The sequence below is a fragment of the Ranitomeya variabilis genome, chromosome 5, assembly GCF_051348905.1.
Source record: "Ranitomeya variabilis isolate aRanVar5 chromosome 5, aRanVar5.hap1, whole genome shotgun sequence".
NCBI classification, from domain to species: Eukaryota; Metazoa; Chordata; class Amphibia; order Anura; family Dendrobatidae; genus Ranitomeya; species Ranitomeya variabilis.
In genome coordinates this window covers 462,230,333-462,255,173 of record NC_135236.1, presented here as the reverse complement: position 1 = coordinate 462,255,173, position 24,841 = coordinate 462,230,333, and positions in this window count along the sequence as shown.

The window sequence follows — 24,841 nt, the reverse complement described above, 5'->3', positions numbered from 1 at the left end:
GATAACAAAGTTAAATTGATTTAAAAATAAGTTCCAACGAACCTGATGAGGAGAAAGACATCTAGCGGATCTAAGGAACGCTAAATTGCGATGGTCAGTTAGCACTATGATCTGTTGTGCAGCTCTTTGCAGATGATGCCTCCATTCTTTGAAAGCCGCAATAATAGCCAGCAATTCCTTGTCTCCCACGTCGTAATTCTTCTCTGCTGAGGTTAGTCTACGGGAAAAGAAAGCACAAGGATGTATCAGACCCTTCTCTCCAGTTCTTTGGGAGAGAATAGCCCCCAAAGCATTATCAGAAGCGTCCACCTCCACAATGAATGAAAGTGTTGGATCTGGGTGTATCAACAGCGGTGCTGATGTGAAACAGATCTTAAGCCGATCAAAAGCTTCTTGAGCCTGTGATGACCACTTAAAGGGCTTTTCCTTCTTTGTCAAGGAAGTAATGGGACGGGCAATATCAGAAAAATTTCGAATGAAGCGTCTGTAGAAATTTGCAAAACCAATAAAACGTTGGACCTCCTTAACGTTCTTGGGTACCGGCCAGTCAAGGATAGCCTGAATCTTACCAGATTCCATGTTCAGCCCCTGGGGAGAGGTGATATAACCTAAGAACTGTATCTCAGAACGATGGAACTCGCATTTCTCCGGCTTGATATACAGATGGTTCTCTTTCAGACGCCTTAAAACAGCTTTGACATGTTCTTCATGTTCCTGTAGAGAGTCAGAAAAGATTAGAATATCGTCCAAATAGATCACACAAACTGGTCCAACAAATCTCTGAAAATGTCGTTAGCAAGGTGTTGAAACTAGTGTTGAGCGATACCGTCCGATACTTGAAAGTATCGGTATCGGATAGTATCGGGATAACAAGGGCTTGAAAGACCTTAGATGACATCGCGGCTTGTGATTGGTCGCGTGGCGGTCACGTGACCGCTCACGCGACCAATCACAGGCCGCGACGTCATCTAAGGTCTTTCAAGCGCTCATTCTTAGGAACGGAAGCTGCCGGTTACATCGGTAAGGTCCAGGCTGCATCGGAGAGGTGAGTATATCAATATTTTTTATTTTTATTCTTTATTTTACACATTAATATCGATCCCGATACCGATTCCCGATATCACAAAAGTATCAGATCCCGGTATCGGAATTCCGATACAGCAAATATCGGCCAATACCCGATACTTGCGGTATCGGAATGCTCAACACTAGTTGAAACGTTGCAGGGGCATTGCAAAGCCCGAAGGGCATCACGAGATATTCAAAGTGTCCATGCCGGCATCGGAATGCTGTCTTCCACTCATCCCCTGGACGAATTCGCACCAAATTATAAGCCCCATGAAGATCCAGTTTAGAGAACACCTTAGCATGGCGGACTCTTTCCAGTAATTCGGGAATCAGAGGCAAAGGGTAACGGTTTCGTACGGTTACCTTATTGAGTTCCCGATAGTCAACACAGGGTCTCAGGGTCCCATCCTTCTTCTTTACAAAAGATATAGGTGCCCCTGCTCGTGACGAAGAAGGACGTATGAAGCCTTTGGCCAGATTTTCATCAATATACTCCTTTAAGTCTTGAAGCTCAGGTGCCGCCAAAGGGTATACATTACCAAAAGGAATAGCTGCCCCAGGAAGCAGCTCAATGGGACAGTCATAATGCCTGTGTGGAGGAAGCTGATCTGCATTCTTCTTGTCACAGATGTCAGAGAACTCTTTATATGCTGGAGGTAAAGAAAATACCTGTACATGTGGTTCTGTAGCCGTGGACTCAGGGACAGCTTCTGTTAATGCTGAGTTTCTCCTTGTTGGAAAGATAATCTCCTTGGTCTCCCAGTTGATAATTGGGTTCTGAGAACGCAACCAAGGAATGCCTAAAATCACAGGAAAATGAGAAGAAATTAGCAAGAAAGAAAGTTGCTCCTGATGATTAGGCTCCAACAAAATTTCAAAGGGTATGGACTCCTGATCCACAGTCCCAGAGATTAAAGGTGACCCATCCACTGTTTCCATGGTAATTGGAGAGGCTCTTTGCAGAATTTCAATACCATGTTCCTTGGCAAATGCGATATCCATGAAATTGCCACCTGCACCAGAGTCAATCATAGCTGCACTGGAGATCCACTGTCCTGAACACAGGATCTTAATAGGCAGAGAACAGTGAGAGTTCTTATCTTTCAGCTCCTTGGGGGGTGAAGTCATAGAAAGTGAATGGAATACAGCGTTTAAAGGCAGGCTACATTCAGAGATGTCAGATTCATCATCACAGTTGTCATACTCCCCTACTGCTGCTAGCACCTTGTTAGGCCGTCTAGGACACTTAGGACAATTGATCAAGAAGTGGTCAGACTGGCCGCAGTAGAAACATAGACTTTCATGAAGGCGATGCTCCCAGCGCTCATTGATCTTGCGCCTCTGAACGGAATCAATTTGCATGGGCACCTCCTCCACCTCCCGAGAGGTTTTACCTGCAGGCTTTTTGGAAGGAAGGGAAAAGTTAGAAATACGGTTATATGCAGCAAATTTCTCCTGCCTACGCTCAGTAAGGGGAATGTCTATGCGCACACAATGCTGTATAAATGTCTCTAGCTCTTGTGGTGACTCAGAGCGAGCTAGTTCATCTTTTATAATACTAGACAGACCCCTTTTAAAAATAGGCAATTGTGCATAACTGTCCCAATTGGTATCTACCGCTAATCTCCTAATTCAGTGGCATACTCAATAACAGAACGTTTAGCCTGGCATAAAGACAACAAAGCAGATTCAGCTGTTGCACGGCGATTAGGGTCATCAAACATTAATGCCATAGCGGCCAAGAAATCATCCAAGTTATTTAACCGTGGGTCACGAGACTCAATCATCGGATTCGCCCCAGTCGAGCGCTCATGAGGTCAGTAGCATTATTACACACAATACTTTGGATCTATCTGTGGGAAAACGGTCAGCATGCACATCAAAATATAGCATACATTGATTCACAAAGCCACGAAATTTGTCGCGATCACCATTAAATCTGAATGGGGGCAACTTAGGTGGGCTAGCTGATGGCGGTTGCCCAGAGGGTAAAGTCACTTGTGCAGCTATTTGCGTGCTTATGTCCTGAAAAGCCCGTCCATACTGGGACTCTATGCCAGCAAGTTTTTTTTCCTGGGCTGTCATGCGGTTGCTTAAGTCCTGCAAAGTTTGTCCAAACACTTGTTGATTGTGTTCAAAGCTTCCAAACTTCTTTTGCAGACCTTCCACATCTTTCTGCAGTGATCTAATTATAGAAAACACCTGCTCTAATCTGCTCTCTGCAGTCATTGTTCCAGCAGTCTCCTTTTTTTTATGGCTAGAGTATCCTGTAATAATTATAGGGGATAACTCAGGAGACTCTTTGCGTGGAAGAAAACAACTACAGGGCACAGTTTTATAAGTGGTAAAGTCTATATTATCACACGGTGATTCAATCAGGTGCAGAGAGAAACTCAAGTCCACAACACTTGGTGTAAATATTAAACGCAGCTTAGCAGTCTATAGGAATCTTCAGAGGAAAATGCAATCAAGGAGAAAGTCTATGAAGCACAGTTATTCTTGAGGATACTTGGCAAGAATAAATCCTTGTCTTAGTCCAAACACAGATAGATAAGCTTATAAGGCAATTCAAATCATATCTTAGCTCAACCAGGGAGGCCTGTTTAATAGTCTCAGGTTTTTGCAGAGCAGAAACAGCTTACATGTCCAGCAAATGAGATGGAAGTAAACACGAGCAGCAGATGAAGGAGGATTACTGGAAACTGGTGTATGCAGCAGGAACTCAGAGCAGAGTAGCAGGATCACCACACAGGTTCACAGGAGCAGGTATATAGCCAGGGAGTAATCAGAGGTCAGGAGCTGGATGCAAGGCAGAATACTCTAGCACAGACTGAAGGCTGGGGTGGAGTTTTATAGCAGGAAGATACAGTGCACATGAAACCAAATACGCCATCTTGGAAAAGGGCAGTAATGCACAAAAGGTAAAAAATGTCCTGACAGTAGGCTAAGCCCTGTTTTTCCCTAATAAAACTCTTAAAGGCTTCGAAAGGTGAAATAGCAATAAATAATTTCATTCCTATACTATTGATAATGCTATGGGAATAATAAATAGGACTGAATACAGTAATTTATCACATTTAGAAAATATCGGCATAATATAAATTGGAGTATATGTTTACAGAACCATGTTACCGCTGCAACACATTTCCCTAAGGTTCATCAGTAGCAAGGAGAAAATTCTTCCTTCCCATATAGGACGATGCCCAGGGATGCCAAATGAGGACTGAATATATGACTGAAGACTAATTTCCTGGCCTCTTTATGAACTTGATATCTCATGGGAAAAACATGTTGATGTGGTACTGGATGATGTCCTCTAAAGGATCCACTTCTCCCGTTAGAGTAATTCAGCTTGGGAAATGTGCTTTATAAGCTGTGGGGACCTCTCAGTGTCCCTTTTAAACTTCATTGGAAATAATTTATATTTTATTCAATTCATTAGGAGGCGCAAAATAATTTCTGTAGAATTCACTTTTATATGTTGGAACTATTGAATATAGGATAAGGTACATCATAAGATATTTATACATTTAAGACAAAGTATATATGTAGTCTTTAGTAAAATTGTATTAAAACTAAGTACTTTACACTTGATTTGAATTATATGGTTTTATGTGTCAGGACATAATGTCAAAAAAACCTCTTATCCTTAATCCCTTTGCCTCAAAACCTGTTTTCACCTTCCTGACCAGGCCAATTTTTACAAATTCGACCACTGTCAATTTATGAGGGTATAACGCTATTATGCTTCAATGGATTCCACTGATTTTGAGTTTGTTTTCTCGTGACATATTGTACTTCATGATAGTGGTAAAATTTATTTGATATGACATACGCTAATTTGTGAAAAACATGGAAATTTGGAAAAAAAAATTAAAAAATTTGCAATTTTCAAACTTTTAATTTTTATGCCCTTAAATCGGAGAGTCATAGGACACAAAATGTTAAGAAATAACATTTCCCACATGTCTACTTTACATCAGAACAATTGTTAAATCATTATTTTTTTTTGTTAGGACGTTATAAGTGTTAAAAGTTGACCAGCGATTTCTAATTTTTACAAGAAAATTAGCAAAACCATTTTTTAGGGACCACCTCACATTTGAACTGACTTTAAGGGGCCTATCTGCAGAAAATACCCAAAAGTTATACCATTCTAAAATCTGCACCCCTCAAGGTACTCAAAACAACAATCAAGATGTTTATTAACCCTTCAGTTGCTTCACAGGAATTTTGGAATGTGGAAGGGGAAAATAAACATTTTACTTTTCTTTCACAAAAAAATTTCCTTTAAATTTATTTTTTTTAGTTTCACAAGGGTAACAGAAGAAAATGGACCATACAATTTGTTGGGCAATTTCTCCGGAGTATGCTCATACCCCATATGTAGGGGGTATCTACTGTTTGGGTGTACGACAAGGCTCGGAAGGAAAGGAGGGCCATTTGACTTTTTGAATGTAAAATTTGTTGGAATTAGTAGCAGATGCGATGTAGCGATTGGAGAGCCCCTGATGTGTCTAAACAGCGGAAACCCCCCACAAATTACACCATTTTGGAAACTAGACCCCTTTGGGAAATTTTATAGATGTGTATTGAGCAACTTAAACCCCCAGGTACTTCACAGAATTTTATAACAATAAGTTGTGAAAATAAAAAAAATCTAATTTTTCCCAGATAAATCTTTTTTAGCTCCAAATGTTGCATTTTCATAAGGGTAACAGTAGAAATTGCTCCATACAATTTGCTGAGTAATATCTCCTGAGTGCGTAGATGCTTCATCTATGGAGGAAAACAACTATTTGGGCACACAGCAGGGCTTGGAAGGGAAGGAGTACCATTTGACTTTTTGAATATAAAATTTGATGGAAGCGGATGCCATGTTGTTTTTGGAGAGCCCCTGATGTGCCTAAACAGTGGAAACCCCCCACAAGTGACCCCATTTTGGAAACTAGAATCCCCTTTCAAACTTATCTAGATGTGTACTGAACACTTTGAACCCTCAGGTCCATCACAGAAGTTTATAATGTTAAGCTGTGAAAATAAAAAAAATCACATATTTTCCGCAAAAATCTTTTTTAGTTTTAATTTTGTATTTTCACAAGGGTAACAGGAGAAAATGGACCCCAATATTTGTTGTGCAATTTCACCTGAGTTCACTGATATGTCCTCAAAAACTATTTTTGAGGCACAGTGCAAAGCTCAGAAGGGAAGAAACACCATATTACAGTGCACTTGTTTTGAGTGTGCCATGTTACACTGGCAGATCCCCTGAGGTGGCAACATAGCAGAACCCCCCATATATGACCCCATTTTACAAACTTAACTGCTTAATGAATTCATCTAGGGGTGCAGGGATTATATTGACACCACAGGTGTGTCACAGACTGATATACCATTGAGCAGTAAAGATAAAATAATTTACATTTCTACCGCCAAGGTTGTGTGTTAGCACCAAGTTTTACATTGTTGCGAGAACGCAGTTCCCACAGAGCAGTACCAATGCGACACATGTTGGGAAGGGGTTAAAGTCTTAAAGCTGCAACTGGGTTATGCAACAATGATCCCATTCACTGCAGTAAATTTACATCAGAATGGCTAAAAAAGATGTTACAATGGTCCAGTCAAAGTCCAGACCTCAACCCACTTGAAATACTGGAGTGTGACCTTAAGAGAGTTGGGCATAAACAAACAATTTGAAGAATGCTAATGTGAAATACAGAAAACAATTATTTGTACTTCTTCTGCCGTGTCCCTGCTTTTGATGCAGGCTCAGTGTGTGATTTAATCAGCCATCAAGTGCCTCTAACAGCAGTGGGTATATGACACTTAACCAGTTAAATTCCACTGTGAATCACAGACGGCGGCTTTTAACTTGTGCAGACAGGAAGCACATGATTGATTCCACCCATCAGCACGCAGGTCACGTGATTGCAGGCAGCCGATGGGTTGTCATGACACATGGGTGTCTGCTGAAGACTGTCATCACAATTCTCCTGTGAATGCCGGCCCATGCTGAAGCACTGCTCTGTGTAGCACAGGCAATTGGACGATCACAGCTTCAAGTCTCCTAAGGGAATTAAAGTAAAAAATGTTTTCCAAAATATAAAAAAAATTTAAAAAAACTGCGTACAAAACTTCAAATCACAACCTTTTGCCTCATTGAAAATAAAATAATTAAAAAAAATACACATATTTGGTATTGCCGCTTTCATAAATGTCAGATCTATCAAAATACAAAATTAATTAATTCAATCTGTAAACAGCGCAATGAGAAAAAAATCAAAATGCAAGAATTACGTTTTTTTGGTTCCTACTAGTGATGAGCGAATATACTCATTACTCGAGATTTCTCGAGCATGCTCGGGTGTCCTCCGAGTATTTTTTAGTGCTCGGAAATTTAGTTTTTATTGCCGGAGCTGAATGATTTACATCTGTTAGCCAGCATAAGTACATGTGGGGGTTGCCTGGTTGCTAGGGAATCCCCACATGTACTTATGCTGGCTAACAGATGTAAATCATTCAGCTCCGGCAATAAAAACTAAATCTCCGAGCACTAAAAAATACTCGGAGGACACCCAAGCGTGCTCAAGAAATCTCGAGTAACGAGTATATTCGCTCATCACTAGTTCCTACATCATTGCAATAAAATGCAATGAGAAACAATTTAAACATCATATCTACCCCAAAACGGTATTAGTAAAAAGTTAGCTCAGGGCACAAAAAAAATAAGTCCTCACCCAGCCCTAGATCCTAAAAAATGAGAACGTTACGGGTCTCAGAAAATGGAGACTATATATATATATATATATATATATATATATATATATATATATATATATTAAAATAAAAAAAAATACATGTTTTTTACCACAAGGTGAATATGGTAATTAAAAAAAAACTATTGTGGAATTGCACTTTTTTTTGCAATTTCACCGCACATGGAATTATTTTCCCGTTTTCCAGAACACTTTGGGCCAGAATGAATAACTTCATTCAAAAATACAACTCATTCAGCAAAAAACAAGCCCTCATATGGCCAAATAGCTGGAAAAATGAAAATGTTATGGCTCTGGTGTGTAGGGGTTTAGTTATTACTAATGGCGGTTCTACAGGTCATTTATTCATCTGGTGTACTTAATTTTTCAGACACTGTTTCTGCATTTTGGCCTAGTTTTCGTGAATTAAATAATGACGGTGTAATTTGTAATATATTGTTGTTCATCTTAGGTTATATTTACCTAAATTTTAAGACCTTCGATGTTTTACTGTTTTTATTAAGTCTTGACACGTAAAACCATAAAGTTCAAAGAGGGCGTACTTAGTTTATCTCATGACTGCTATTGATATACACAAGCAGAACCAATTGTATGTGGCTTACCAATAAGTGACACAGCACTTTATTTGCCCTTTAGACAATGGAGGCTGAAATATATATTCATACATAGCTTTCTGAATTTTCCTGCTTTTCTACTTGTTATAGAAAAAAATGGTTTGTAAGAAAAATGATAAAATAGTGTTTGTTCTCGGAGGTTAAAAAGCCCTCGAGTCATGTAGGGCGCTCTTCTCCAAAATGCTTAGCACGATGGTAATACACTTGTTTGTATTTCTCTGAATTTGTGCTTTATGGCATTAAACCTTATTTTGCTTGCTACGAGTACCACTATGAATAATCCATTCAGCTTCATTAATTAACAATTTCATTGCCACATTTTGACTGAAAGACAGTGCAATGCTTTGTTAAATCAATTCACATTTAGGGGGAGGAAATCTAAAAGGTCTTCACTTGATGTAATAGGCAGAAAAAAAAGTGGTAATAGCTGAAGGCACCACCAACATGCACTGTACAAAGGTCCCCATTGTAGAGCGGAGGAAGTGCCGCAAGACTTTCCATAGCTGGGACTGTCTTCTTCTTACTGAGATCTTGTGTAGGTGCTAAATCATTTTACAAGTGAATCTTCATCTTCAACAATGTTTTTATAATGAAAGTCATAGATTTTCCATAAATGTTGTGAAAATGACTCCAAGTAAGCACTTGACTTCTCTTTACCAAGGAATACAATATATCTCAATTTAATATTTTTTCGCCCTTACCAATGAATAGAACATTTCATGCCTTCCAGCTATGGATGTTAAACTGGCGCCATGTCATATGCTGTTGTTTAGGATGCCATAACTTCGCACAGAGAATAATGAGGCCTTCATCCAAATAGACTTTTTTACATGCTAGCTCAAGTAGATGTGGATTATAATTTATGACTATGCCAAGAAGGAATACAAAAAGAGATGTTCCTGTTTCTAACTGGCTGAGTGCCCATTCTGTTTGACATTTATCTGGATATTGTCCTTTTGTTTTCCCTATTGATTCTCACAAATTATCTTGATGTGAGGCCCAGATAGTTTCTGGGAGGTTTTTTTTTTTTTCTTACTTTTCTTGGCTTCTTTATTAAAATGTTCAATTATTCAGTCACATGGGATTTTGGTCTTATTTTTTTTTAAATGTTATAATGTTAGCTTTTCTGGGTTCAATGTAGAGTCATGTCATTTATCACAAGCAACACCTGCTACATAGAAAAAATAATTCTTTATTATTTTTAGGATTTTTCATTTAATTAGACCTTTTGAAAAATTTGGATGGCTTAAAGGGAACCTGTTAGCTGTCCCCCTAACCCCCTCTAACAAAATTATTTTTGCTAGGTAGTGATTGTTGAATAAATGTAAAATTAACTTTACATCCTGCGCTCGTGCTATGTAAACCACTGGGTGACTACTCGAAGTTTGATTTACATGGACTGAACCTCCCTCTCATCATGTAAGAATGGCCCTGTGGTCACAAGTGACATGAAATGTAAGTGATGTCATCACCAGTGCTTTGCAAATATTGCACATTCGCGTGACCCCTGGGAATGCGTAATGAAGTTGGATGTATGCTTTAGGGCTTTATATGCGCACGACACATGCCCAGTACGGCACCATTGACAAAAATCTTAACCAGCCAAGTGATTTGCAAAGAACCAATGGTGACCTCATTGTTACAAAACATGTCACTCTTGCCTACAGAGGCTTCAATGTATAATGAGAGGGAAGAGTAATCTTGGGAATTCCACACCCCATTACTGTTGAGCCAATGATTTATATAGCGTGCGTGAGCGTAGGGTTTAAAGTTAAATTTACATTTAATGAGTAATCAGTAAGCAGCAAAAAGTGGCTTGTTAGAACACAGGAAAAGAGTCCAATGCAGACATGGTGAAGGTTTAGAGGGGCTTAGGCAGTTGAAAAGTTTCCTTTATCAGAGGCATCTGAAAGGAGCAACAAATGTGATCGCACATATAAAGCTGCATATGTTAATATCCATTACATAGCCACAACACCCAGTAATCCCATGGTTTATCTGAATCAAATTTATATTACCAAAGATGCCTATCTAACTCCAGTTGAGTGTAATAATTGAAAGACCCAACATCCTAAAGTTGTATTTCTACAGTCTAAAAATGTCCAAGAAGGTGAAAAAACATTCATACTAAGGTTCATACTTCATCAAAGTTACATATCTCTAGGTTTCCATAATAGACTTGATAAAGAACAGTATACAGAGATTAATTTTATCATATTGGCACTACACCAGATTATGATTGACACGGAAACAGAGCACAGAACAATGCTGCCGCATCTATGATAAAAGTGTATGTTAGTATGAATATACACATATAATTATCAAGGGTTTTCTTGTGAATCAAGTTATGTTAAATTGCATAAACATAACTAGATGGGTATTTCCTGAAGGAACTACAGATAGTGCTTTGGAATGGTGCCCGGGCTGCCCCTGCAAGACTTTCACACTTGGGTGCCCCTCAGGCGCTGGTTTGGTAGTTGTAGCCCCTCAGGGTTGAGGCCACTCTGGGTCCGATTTGGTGGGCCGGGTCACTCTGGGTCCGATTTGGTGGGCCGGGTCACTCTGGGTCCGATTTGGTGGGCCGGGTCACTCTGGGTCCGATTTGGTGGGCCGGGTCACTCTGGGTCCGATTTGGTGGGCCGGGTCACTCTGGGTCCGATTTGGTGGCCCGGGTCACTCTGGGTCCGATTTGGTGGCCCGGGTCACTCTGGGTCCGATTTGGTGGCCCGGGTCACTCTGGGTCCGATTTGGAGGCCCGGGTCACTCTGGGTCCGATTTGATGGCCCGGGTCACTCTGGGTCCGATTTGGTGGCCCGGGTCACTCTGGGTCCGATTTGGTGGCCCGGGTCACTCTGGGTCCGATTTGGAGGCCCGGGTCACTCTGGGTCCGATTTGATGGCCCGGGTCACTCTGGGTCCGATTTGGTGGCCCGGGTCACTCTGGGTCCGATTTGGTGGCCCGGGTCACTCTGGGTCCGATTTGGTGGGCTGGGTCACTCTGGGTCCGATTTGGTGGCCCGGGTCACTCTGGGTCCGATTTGGTGGCCCGGGTCACTCTGGGTCCGATTTGGTGGCCCGGGTCACTCTGGGTCCGATTTGGTGGCCCGGGTCACTCCGGGTCCGATTGTGTGAGCGGCGCCACTCCGGGTCCGATTTGGTGGGCGGCGCCACTCCGGGTCCGATTTGGCGGGCGGCGCCACTCCGGGTCCGATTTGGCGGGCGGCGCCACTCTGGCGGGCGGCGCCACTCTGGGTCCGATTTGGCGGGCGGCGCCACTCCGGGTCCGATTTGGCGGGCGGCGCCACTCCGGGTCCGATTTGGCGGGCGGCGCCACTCCGGGTCCGATTTGGCGGGCGGCGCCACTCCGGGTCCGATTTGGCGGGCGGCACCACTCCGGGTCCGATTTGGCGGGCGGCGCCACTCCGGGTCCGATTTGGCGGGCGGCGCCACTCCGGGTCCGATTTGGCGGGCGGCGCCACACTGGGTCCGATTTGGCGGGCGGCGCCACTCTGGGTCCGATTTGGCGGGCGGCGCCACTCTGGGTCCGATTTGGCGGGCGGCGCCACTCTGGGTCCGATTTGGCGGGCGGCGCCACTCTGGGTCCGATTTGGCGTTCGGGGTCACTCTGGGTCCGATTTGGCGGGCGGCGCCACTCTGGGTCCGATTTGGCGGGCGGCGCCACTCTGGGTCCGATTTGGCGGGCGGCGCCACTCCGGGTCCGATTTGGCGGGCGGCGCCACTCCGGGTCCGATTTGGCGGGCGGCGCCACTCCGGGTCCGATTTGGCGGGCGGCACCACTCCGGGTCCGATTTGGCGGGCGGCGCCACACTTTGTCCGATTTGGTGGGCGGCGCTACTCGGGGTCCGATTTGGCGGGCGGCGCCACTCCGGGTCCGATTTGGCGGGCGGCGCCACTCCGGGTCCGATTTGGCGGGCGGCGCCACTCCGGGTCCGATTTGGCGGGCGGCGCCACTCCGGGTCCGATTTGGCGGGCGGCACCACTCCGGGTCCGATTTGGCGGGCGGCGCCACTCCGGGTCCGATTTGGCGGGCGGCGCCACTCCGGGTCTGATTTGGCGGGCGGCGCCACACTGGGTCCGATTTGGCGGGCGGCGCCACTCTGGGTCCGATTTGGCGGGCGGCGCCACTCTGGGTCCGATTTGGCGGGCGGCGCCACTCTGGGTCCGATTTGGCGGGCGGCGTCACTCTGGGTCCGATTTGGCGTTCGGGGTCACTCTGGGTCCGATTTGGCGGGCGGCGCCACTCTGGGTCCGATTTGGCGGGCGGCGCCACTCTGGGTCCGATTTGGCGGGCGGCGCCACTCCGGGTCCGATTTGGCGGGCGGCGCCACTCCGGGTCCGATTTGGCGGGCGGCACCACTCCGGGTCCGATTTGGCGGGCGGCGCCACACTTTGTCCGATTTGGTGGGCGGCGCTACTCGGGGTCCGATTTGGCGGGCGGCGCCACTCCGGGTCCGATTTGGCGGGCGGCGCCACTCCGGGTCCGATTTGGCGGGCGGCGCCACTCCGGGTCCGATTTGGCGGGCGGCGCCACTCCGGGTCCGATTTGGCGGGCGGCGCCACTCTGGGTTCGATTTGGCGAGCGGCGCCACTCTGGGTCCGATTTGGCGAGCGGCGCCACTCTGGGTCCGATTTGGCGGGCGGCGCCACTCTGGGTCCGATTTGGCGTTCGGGGTCACTCTGGGTCCGATTTGGCGGGCGGCGCCACTCTGGGTCCGATTTGGCGGGCGGCGCCACTCTGGGTCCGATTTGGCGGGCGGCGCCACTCCGGGTCCGATTTGGCGGGCGGCGCCACTCCGGGTCCGATTTGGCGGGCGGCACCACTCCGGGTCCGATTTGGCGGGCGGCGCCACACTTTGTCCGATTTGGTGGGCGGCGCTACTCGGGGTCCGATTTGGCGGGCGGCGCCACTCCGGGTCCGATTTGGCGGGCGGCGCCACTCCGGGTCCGATTTGGCGGGCGGCGCCACTCCGGGTCCGATTTGGCGGGCGGCGCCACTCCGGGTCCGATTTGGCGGGCGGCGCCACTCTGGGTTCGATTTGGCGAGCGGCGCCACTCTGGGTCCGATTTGGCGAGCGGCGCCACTCTGGGTCCGATTTGGCGGGCGGCGCCACTCTGGGTCCGATTTGGCGGGCGGCGCCACTCTGGGTCCGATTTGGCGGGCGGCGCCACTCTGGGTCCGATTTGGCGGGCGGCGCCACTCTGGGTCCGATTTGGCGGGCGGCGTCACTCTGGGACCGATTTGGCGTTCGGGGTCACTCTGGGTCCGATTTGGCGGGCGGCGCCACTCTGGGTCCGATTTGGCGGGCGGCGCCACTCTGGGTCCGATTTGGCGGGCGGCGCCACTCCGGGTCCGATTTGGCGGGCGGCGCCACTCCGGGTCCGATTTGGCGGGCGGCACCACTCCGGGTCCGATTTGGCGGGCGGCGCCACACTTTGTCCGATTTGGTGGGCGGCGCTACTCGGGGTCCGATTTGGCGGGCGGCGCCACTCCGGGTCCGATTTGGCGGGCGGCGCCACTCCGGGTCCGATTTGGCGGGCGGCGCCACTCCGGGTCCGATTTGGCGGGCGGCGCCACTCCGGGTCCGATTTGGCGGGCGGCGCCACTCTGGGTTCGATTTGGCGAGCGGCGCCACTCTGGGTCCGATTTGGCGAGCGGCGCCACTCTGGGTCCGATTTGGCGGGCGGCGCCACTCTGGGTCCGATTTGGCGTTCGGGGTCACTCTGGGTCCGATTTGGCGGGCGGCGCCACTCTGGGTCCGATTTGGCGGGCGGCGCCACTCTGGGTCCGATTTGGCGGGCGGCGCCACTCCGGGTCCGATTTGGCGGGCGGCGCCACTCCGGGTCCGATTTGGCGGGCGGCGCCACTCCGGGTCCGATTTGGCGGGCGGCGCCACACTTTGTCCGATTTGGTGGGCGGCGCTACTCGGGGTCCGATTTGGCGGGCGGCGCCACTCCGGGTCCGATTTGGCGGGCGGCGCCACTCCGGGTCCGATTTGGCGGGCGGCGCCACTCCGGGTCCGATTTGGCGGGCGGCGCCACTCCGGGTCCGATTTGGCGGGCGGCGCCACTCCGGGTTCGATTTGGCGAGCGGCGCCACTCTGGGTCCGATTTGGCGAGCGGCGCCACTCTGGGTCCGATTTGGCGGGCGGCGCCACTCTGGGTCCGATTTGGCGGGCGGCGCCACTCTGGGTCCGATTTGGCGGGCGGCGCCACTCTGGGTCCGATTTGGCGGGCGGCGCCACTCTGGGTCCGATTTGGCGTTCGGCGCCACTCTGGGTCCGATTTGGCGGGCGGCGCCACTCTGAGTCCGATTTTGCGGGCGGCGCCACTCTGGGTCCGATTTGGCGGGCGGCGCCACTCTGGGTCCGATTTGGTGAGCGGGGCAATAATTATAATAAGACTACAGATAGTGCTTTTAAATTGTGCTGTGCTATCACTTTAAGAGCTGATATTATCTGGCAAAACTGTGCTGGGGTCATGTACAGTTCGCAGGCGTTGGCATAGTAACTGGGCCTGACTGCACATATCAATGAGCTAATCAGCCAGGTGGCAAGTGGCAGGTACATTTCAAATTGCCTCAGAAACCCGGCCATTATAACCTATGGGAAAATTTCCCTATTGAAATGCATTACAATGAGGGGAAAAAACATTTTCAAACGCAAATTGCGCCAAAACTACAAATCCGATCGACACGAAAAATACTTAGCACACCTCTTGGGGACGCTGGCTTCGAAATGACACCTCATTGGAGTCTGTGAGTGAAGCGGTTCGGGCCGCATTACGTGCGGACTGAATAATAATAATAACTAGATGGGTATTTCCTGAAGGAACTACAGATAGTGCTTTGGAATGGTGCCCGGGCTGCCCCTGCAAGACTTTGACACTTGGGTGCCCCTCAGGCGGTCCGATTTGGTGGGTTGGGTCAATCTGGGTCTGATTTTGTGGGCGGGGTAAATCTAGGTCCGATTCGGTGGGCGGGGTCACTTTTGGTCCGATTCTGTGGGCGCGGCCACTCTGGGTCCGATTCGGTGGGCGGAGCCACTCTGGGTCCGATTTGGTGGGCGGGGCACCTTAGGGACCAATTTGGTGGGTGGGGTCACTCGGTCCGATTTGGTGGGCTGGGCACCTCAGGGTCTGATTTGGTGGGCTGGGCACCTCAGGGTCCGATTTGGTGGGTGGGGTCACTCTGGGTCCGATTTGGTGGGCGGGGTCACTCTGGGCCTGATTTGGTGGAAGGGGTCACTCTGGGTCCGATTTGGTGGAAGGGGTCACTCTGGGTCTGATTTGGTGGAAGGGGTCACTCTGGGTCCGATTTGGTGGGCGGAGCCACTCTGGGTCCGATTTGGTGGGCGGGGTCACTCTGGGACTGATTTAGGGGGCGGGGTCACTCTGGGTCTGATTTGGTGAGCCGGGCCCCTCGGGGTCCGATTTGGTGAGCGGGGTAATCTACTATATAATTGTCTAAGGGCACTTCCGTCTTTCTGTCTCACAACACCGCTACGTCATCATCTCGTGAGACCGCAATGCACTCTTGGGACCGGAGCACGCAACAAGCATCGGGTACCGGCCACTCCAGGTGCAACAAGCATCGTGTACCGGCCGCTCTAGGAGGTGCAACAACCATCAGATACCGGCCGCTCCAGGAGGTGAGTATGTAACTTTTTTATTTTAATTCTTTTTTTTTTTTAACAGGGATATGCAGTATACTATGTGACTGGACAATATACTACGTGACTGGGCAGTATAACTACGTGGCTCTGTGCTGTATACTGCGTGGCTCTGCGCTGTATACTGCGTGGCTCTGCGCTGTATACTACGTGGCTCTGCGCTGTATACTACGCGGCTCTGCGCTGTATACTACGCGGCTCTGCGCTGTATACTGCGTGGCTCTGCGCTGTGTACTGCGCGGCTCTGCGCTGTGTACTGCACGGCTCTGCGCTGTGTACTGCGCGGCTCTGCACTGTGTACTGCGCGTTCTGCGCTGTATACTGCGCGGCTCTGCGCTGTATACTGCGCGGCTCTGCGCTTTGTACTGCGCGGCTCTGCGCTGTATACTGCGGGGCTCTGCACTGTATACTGCGCGGCTCTGCGCTGCATACTGCGTGGCTCTATGCTGTGTACTGCGCGGCTCTGCGCTGTTTACTGCGGGGCTCTGCACAGTATACTACGCGGCTCTGCGCTGTATACTGCGCGGCTCTGCGCTGCATACTGCGTGGCTCTACGCTGTGTACTGCGCGGCTCTGCGCTGTATACTGCGCGGCTCTGCGCTGTATACTGGGTGGCTCTGCGCTGTGTACTGCGCGGCTCTGTGCTGTGTACTGCGCGGCTCTGCGCTGTGTACTGCGCGGCTCTGCGCTGTGTACTGCGCGGCTCTGCGCTGTGTACTGCGCGGCTCTGCGCTGTGTACTGCGTGGCTCTGCGCTCTGTACTGCGCGGCTCTGCGCTGTGTACTGCGCGGCTCTCCGCTGTGTACTGCGCGGCTCTGCGCTGTGTACTGCGCGGCTCTGCGCTGTGTACTGCGCGGCTCTGCGCTGTGTACTGCTCGGCTCTGCGCTGTGTACTGCGCGGCTCTCCGCTGTGTACTGCGCGGCTCTGCGCTGTGTACTGCGCGGCTCTGTGCTGTGTACTGCGCGGCTCTGCGCTGTGTACTGCTCGGCTCTGCGCTGTGTACTGCGTGGCTCTCCGCTTTATACTGCGCGGCTCTGCGCTGTGTACTGCGCGGCTCTGCGCTGTGTACTGCGCGACTCTGCGCTGTGTACTGTGCGGCTCTGCGCTGTGTACTGCGCGGCTCTGCGCTGTGTATTGCGCAGCTCTGCGCTGTGTACTGCTCGGCTCTGCACTGTGTACTGCGCGGCTCTCCGCTTTATACTGCGCGGCTCTGCGCTGTGTACTGCGCGGCTCTGCGCTGTGTACTGCGTGGCTCTGCGCTGTGTACTGCGCGGCTCTGTGCTGTGTACTGCGCGGCTCTGCGCTGTGTACTGCGCGGCTCTGCGCTGTGTACTGCGCGGCTCTGCGCTGTGTACTGCGCGGCTCTGCGCTGTGTACTGCGTGGCTCTGCGCTCTGTACTGCGCGGCTCTGCGCTGTGTACTGCGCGGCTCTCCGCTGTGTACTGCGCGGCTCTGCGCTGTGTACTGCGCGGCTCTGCGCTGTGTACTGCGCGGCTCTGCGCTGTGTACTGCTCGGCTCTGCGCTGTGTACTGCGCGGCTCTCCGCTGTGTACTGCGCGGCTCTGCGCTGTGTACTGCGCGGCTCTGTGCTGTGTACTGCGCGGCTCTGCGCTGTGTACTGCTCGGCTCTGCGCTGTGTACTGCGTGGCTCTCCGCTTTATACTGCGCGGCTCTGCGCTGTGTACTGCGCGGCTCTGCGCTGTGTACTGCGCGACTCTGCGCTGTGTACTGTGCGGCTCTGCGCTGTGTACTGCGCGGCTCTGCGCTGTGTATTGCGCAGCTCTGCGCTGTGTACTGCTTGGCTCTGCACTGTGTACTGCGCGGCTCTCCGCTTTATACTGCGCGGCTCTGCGCTGTGTACTGCGCGGCTCTGCGCTGTGTACTGCGCGGCTCTGTGCTGTGTACTGCGCGGTTCTGCGCTGTGTACTGCTCGGCTCTGCGCTGTGTACTACGCGGCTCTGTGCTGTGTACTGCGCGGCTCTGCGCTGTGTACTGCGTGGCTCTGTGCTGTGTACTGCGCGGTTCTGCGCTGTGTACTGCTCGGCTCTGCGCTGTGTACTACGCGGCTCTGGGCTGTGTACTGCGCGGCTCTGCGCTGTGTACTGCGCGGCTCTGCGCTGTGTACTGCTCGGCTCTGCGCTGTGTACTGCGTGGCTCTGCGCTGTGTACTGCGCGGCTCTGTGCTGTGTACTGCGCGGCTCTGCGCTGTGTACTACGCGGCTCTCCGCTTTATACTGCGCGGCTCTGCGCTGTGTACTGCGCGGCTGTGCGCTGTGTACTGCGCGGCTCTGCGCTGTGTACTGCGCGGCTCTGCGCTTTATACTGCGCGGCTTTGCGCTGTGTACTGCATGGCTCTGCGCTGTGTACTGCGCGGCTCTGCGCTGTGTACTGCGCGGCTCTGCGCTGTGTACTGCGCGGCTCTGCGCTGTGTACTGCGCGGCTCTGCGCTGTGTACTGCACGGCTCTGCGCTTTATACTGCGCGGCTCTGCGCTTTATACTGCGCGGCTCTGCGCTTTATACTGCGCGGCTCTGCGCTGTGTACTGCGCGGCTCTGCGCTTTATACTGCGCGGCTCTGCGCTGTGTACTGCGCGGCTCTGCGCTGTGTACTGCGTGGCTCTGCGCTGTGTACTGCGTGGCTCTGCGCTGTGTACTGCGTGGCTCTGCGCTGTGTACTGCGCGGCTCTGCGCTGTGTACTGCACGGCTCTGCACTGTGTACTGCGCGGCTCTGCGCTTTATACTGCGCGGCTCTGCGCTGTGTACTGCGTGGCTCTGCGCTGTGTACTGCGTGGCTCTGCGCTGTGTACTGCGTGGCTCTGCGCTGTGTACTGCGCGGCTCTGCGCTGTGTACTGCACGGCTCTGCGCTGTGTACTGCACGGCTCTGCGCTTTATACTGCGCGGCTCTGCGCTGTGTACTGCGCGGCTCTGCGCTTTATACTGCGCGGCTCTGCGCTGTGTACTGCGCGGCTCTGCGCTGTGTACTGCGTGGCTCTGCGCTGTGTACTGCGCGGCTCTGCGCTGTGTACTGCGCGGCTCTGCGCTGTGTACTGCGCGGCTCTGCGCTGTGTACTGCACGGCTCTGCACTGTATACTGCGTGGCTGTGCAATATACTACGTGGACATACATATTCTAGAATACCCGATGAGTTAGAATCGGGCCACAGTCTAATAATTATAAGACTACAGATAGTGGTTTGGAATTGTGCTGTACTGTCACTTTAAGAGCTGATATTATCTGACAAAACTTGTGACCTGGTGAGCTGATGTAGACTTCATAGGAGTTGGCATAGTAACTGTGTCTGACTGCGCATATCAATGAGCTAATCGGCCAGGTGGCAGTAATTTTTAGAAATTGCCTCAGAAACCAGCCCATTATAAACGTATGGGACAATTTCCCTATTGAAACGCATTGAAAGACTTTTTTCAAACACAAATTGCGCAAAAACTACAAATCCGATCGGCACGAAAAATACTTAGCACACCTCTTGGGGACGCTGGCTTCGAAATGACACCTCACTGGAGTCTGTGAGTTTAGCGGTTCGGGCCGCATTACGTGCGGACTGAATAATAAGAATAAGAAGAAGTTTACCACGGTGGAATAACAGTATAGTGCTTTGTTCCAAAGCACTATAATTAGATTGGTTAAAAAAAGACTTAGGGTACCGTCACACAGTGCCATTTTCATCGCTACGACGGCACGATTCGTGACGTTGCAGCGTCGTATGATTATCGCTCCAGCATCGTAGACTGCGGTCACACGTTGCAATACACGGCGCTGGAGCGATAATTTCATGACGTATTTGCGATGTAGAAGCCGTTGGTTACTGTGCGCACATCGTATACAACCTGTGTCACACAATGCAATCATGCCGCCACAGCGGGACACTAGACGACGAAAGAAAGTTTCAAATGATCTGCTACGACGTACGATTCTCAGTGGGGTTCCGGATCGCAGTAGCGTGTCAGACACAGCGATATCGTAACGATATCGCTAGAACGTCACGAATCGTGCCGTCGTAGCGATGAAAATGGCACTGTGTGATGGTACCCTTAAGTCTATCAAGTTTAACCCCTTCATGACCTTGGGATTTTCCGTTTTTCTGTGTTCATTTTTTGCTCCCCTCCTTCCCAGAGCCATAATTTTTTTATTTTTCCGCCAATTTGGCCATGTGAGGGCTTAATTTTTGCAAAACAAGTTGTACTTTTGAATGACATCATTGGTTTTAGCATGTTGTGTACTAGAAAACGGGAAAAAAATTCCAAGTGCGGTGAAATTGCAAAAAAAGTGCAATCCAACACTTGTTTATTGATTGGCTTTTTTACTAGGTTCACTAAATGCTAAAACTGACCTGCCATTATGATTCCCCAGGTCATTACGAGTTCATAGACACCTAACATGACTAGGTTATTTTTTATCTAAGTGGTGAAAAAAATTCCAAACTTTGCTAAAAAAAAAAAAAAAAATTGTGTCATTTTCCAATACCCGTAGCGTCTCCATTTTTCATGATATGGGGTCGTGTGAGGGCTTATTTTTTGCGTGCCGAGCTGGTGTTTTTAATTATACCATTTCGGTGCTGATACGTTCTTTTGATCGCCCGTTATTGCATTTTAATGCAATGTCACGGCGACCAAAAAAATGTAATTCTGGCGTTTCAATTTTTTTTCTCGCTACGCTGTTTAGCGATCAGGTTAATGCTTTTTTTTATAGATCGGGCGATTCTGAACACGGCAATACCAAATATGTGTAGGTTTGAATTTTTTTATTGATTTATTTTGAATGGGGCGAAAGGGGGGTGACTTAAACTGTTATATTTTTTTTATTTTTTTTCACATTTTTTTTACTTTTTTTTTAACTTTTGCCATGCCTAAATAGCCTCCATGGGAGGCTAGAAGCTGGCACAATGCGATCGGCTCAGCTACATAGCAGCGATCTGATGTTCGCTGCTATGTAGCAGAAATGCAGGTGTGCTATGAGCGCCGACCACAGGGGGGTGCTCACAGCTATCCGGGATCAGTAACCATAGATGTCTCAAGGACCTCTATGGTTACTATTCAGAAGCATCACTGACCCCCGATCATGTGATGGGGGTCAGCGATGCGTTCATTTCCGGCCGCCCGGCTGGAAGCACCGGTTAAATGCTGCTGTCTGCGTTTGACAGCGGCATTTAATTAGTTAATAGCGGCGGGTGAATTGCGATTTCACCCGCCGCTATTGCGGGCACATGTCAGCTGTTCAAAACAGCTGACATGTCCCGGCTTTGATGTGGGCTCACCGCCGGAGCCCTGCATCAAAGAGGGGGATCTGACATCGGACGTACTATCCCGTTCGAGGTCAGAAAGGGGTTAATCTTTCTCTACCAGTTATACATTATCACAAAATAGAAGAAAATCCAGCTCAACGAACTTGTAAAAAAACTTCTTTCTTCATTCACCTAAAGTGCTCAGCAGAGGGTAAAAGAGCATCAGCGAGTAAGTTACACGATATGTGACATCGACGTGTTTCATCATGATTACGAGTGCGCAACCACCTGAAACACGTCGATGTCGCATAACACTGATGCTGTTTTACCCTCTGCTGAGCACTTTTGGTGAATAAAGAAAGAAGGTTGTTCACAAGTTTGTTGAGCTGGATTTTCTTCTAATTTGTGATTGCTCCATGCCTTGACAAAGCGTTTCCTGTGCTCCTAACATCTAAAGATGTCCATTACTGGACTCATTTCTATACATTATCTATCACTACATTATTTATAACCTACAATGCCATCTGTTGTGAGAAAAGCCCAGCCTTTTTTAAAGTTCTGATATAGTGTCTGCCATTACTATCTCTTGTGGTAGGGCAATCCACAGTCTGACTGCTCTAACTGTAAAGAACCCTTTCCTATTTAGCTGCTGGAATCACCTTTCTTCCACATATAGTGAAGGTCCCCTGGTCCTTTCTAAAGTCCTTGGAAGGAATAAGTACTGTACCAGTCCTTTGCATTGACCTCACATGTGTTTATATATGTTAATGAGATGTCTTTTTTCTAAGCTAAAAAAGGTCCAACTTTTCTAATCTCTCATTATAGGACAGGCCTTTCATCCCATATAATAATCTATTTGCCAACCTTTGAGCTGACTCTAACTTCTGAACATCCTTTTTAAAATTTAGAGCCTAAAACTGGATCCCATATTCTAGATCTGGCCTCACCAGTGACTAATAAAGGGGTAACAATACATTAACATTACTGGATTTTAGCTCTTTTTTCATACACCCTAAAATCTTGCTTGTTTTTGCAGCTGCTGCCTATCACCGAGTATGGCTGCTTAGCTTTCTTGTAATCAGTGAACGGGAGATAAACTGCAGTATTTGGCAGTGGTCACTAAACAATGTAAGAAGCTGTGCTTTTTCCCCTTCATACAAAGCTTATATCCATCCAATACCAGCTGATTTCACATCCCACAGGTAAATATGTAAATTCTTGACAACCTCCTTAACATAAGCCCACTGTCCAGTTTGTCAGACTGAGTATACATATGCATGTGCTATGTTATTCCTTTTTTTTATCCAACCTCTTTTCAGTAAGAAACAAAGAGATATGTTAAACATGTAGAAACCTGTAACGTGTGGGTTGTTCGCTTGTAATAAAATGTAAAATCCCAATAGAGTGGGGTATTAGATGCTAGAGTATGTATGGTGTATTTTTTTATGGAGTGGGTGATAAAAGGTGTCTAATGTGATGTAGCCACATCTAGTATGATGTAGAGATCTGTTGTTCATTTATATCATTTATCCATGGTTGCAAAGTTTTGTTTCCTCATCCCGCCAGTTTCTCCATACTTAAAATTTGTTGGATTTGATCTTTCAACACTATTATTGATAAGGAATCATTGCTTCTCCATTTGAGTGGTATAATAAATGTTATATAGTAAAAGTGTTTTTTTTGTAGATCGGCTGCAATGATGATATCACAACAACTTCAGGCCACATGTTCACTGTAGCCAATCACTGCGCTCGGTGGGGTATGCTGTCTACATTGGCAGAGATGAAGCACTGTGCCTAAGGAGGACAAGCAAAACCCAAGTTTTATTATTTTAACGTAGCAGAAGCTGATGAGGATGAAAAACTTTAACTTGGAAGACCCCTTTCTCAAAGGACCTTACCTACCTAGGAGCCAGTGGCATATTTTGAAGGTATGCGTTGGACGTGTAATTCTCCTGATGTACACCTCAGAGACGCAATCACTGAAAATGGGGTGTGAATGCTCTCCTCTATCATCCTTGTGTCTATAATACTCCCATAACGTGTCCGACAACTGCTCTAAAAGAGTGCACAGATCCAGGCTGTAAGTCATCAATACTAAAGTCACAGTTCTTTAGGAAAGGCAAAGGCTATCAGGTTTAACTGGTGGTGATTGGATCTGCCAAAATTCAAACATTGTTTTTCCCCTTCCGACTTTCTCTTAGGTGTCTTCTTTCTAAGATGGATCTTTGGATCAACTAGGAATCAGAGATCACCGTGCGTCGTGTAGTCGACATGCATAGTTAACATATCTTGTAGTGAAGACACCAGAGAGAATGGCCGAAAGGGAAAAAAGGCGGCACAGAACACAGGACGGTAGGACAATTTAGCTGGGAGGTGAGATTTTTCTATTTTTTAAACCATTTGCTTGGGTCTCTAAAATGCTCGCTGCCATTGTGCTGAAATTGCAAAAAAAAATTATTCTTAATATGGATTTGAGTAAAAATTTGAGAAGAATTCAATTCCATTTTTTTTACAAAAATGTCACTCATCCCTAGTTTTAATATTAGCAAGTAAACCCATTGGATACAGTAATCAACCAGCTTGCTAAATTTATATGCATGGCATCCAGACTATATGTATCATCAATATCTTTCAATTTATATTTTGATGAAATGGTAGTTACCAGGTTCTTCAGCATGATGTCATATTAGAGGGTGAATGGTATTAGATTTTTAAGGGGTTATTCATGTCTTCTGAGATAGATACTTTCTGAAGATGTACTCGTAAGAAAAATAAAACACTTTTGCAATTTACTGGGCATTAATATTTGCAGCTGTTCTTGAGATATTTACTCTGTACTTTTGTTTACAGCTCGACTCTTTCTAGCTTGTAATCACCGCAATTAAACTGGTTAGGATTAGGATTTTACAACGTTCTCCAGTGATCCTGGCCAGCTTCAAAACAATAAGCTCAATAGAAAAGAGCAGTAGTGGTAGGTCTCCGAGGAAACCAGCTGTAAACAAAAGAAGAGTTTTATTTACTCAAAAAAAGACTTAAAATTTGAATTGATAGTAAATTGCAAAAGTGTTCATTTTTACAAGCACTATCTGACAATACCCAACTACGAAGACGGAAATAATCTATTAAGATGTGGTAACCCTGATCTATGTACCAATGCCAGGTTTGTCTCACCTCCTTTCTAGAAGCTGTCTACAATTCTACTGTTTTGCATATATGGTTACTTTATACCCTGAATACAAATTTAATTATCAATCATAAGGTTGATGACTGACTTGTTTAAATTACTCCCTTAAAATGTGGTGACCTTTTGGACAATTTCAATTACCATCTTTTGTCACAATTCCTAATTGTTGCTCTCTTTTCAAACCTACATTTCAAATCTCCAAATATCTGTTATGCATATTACACAATTCTCAAGTATTTCAACCCAATAAAGATTGCTGAAACTCTGG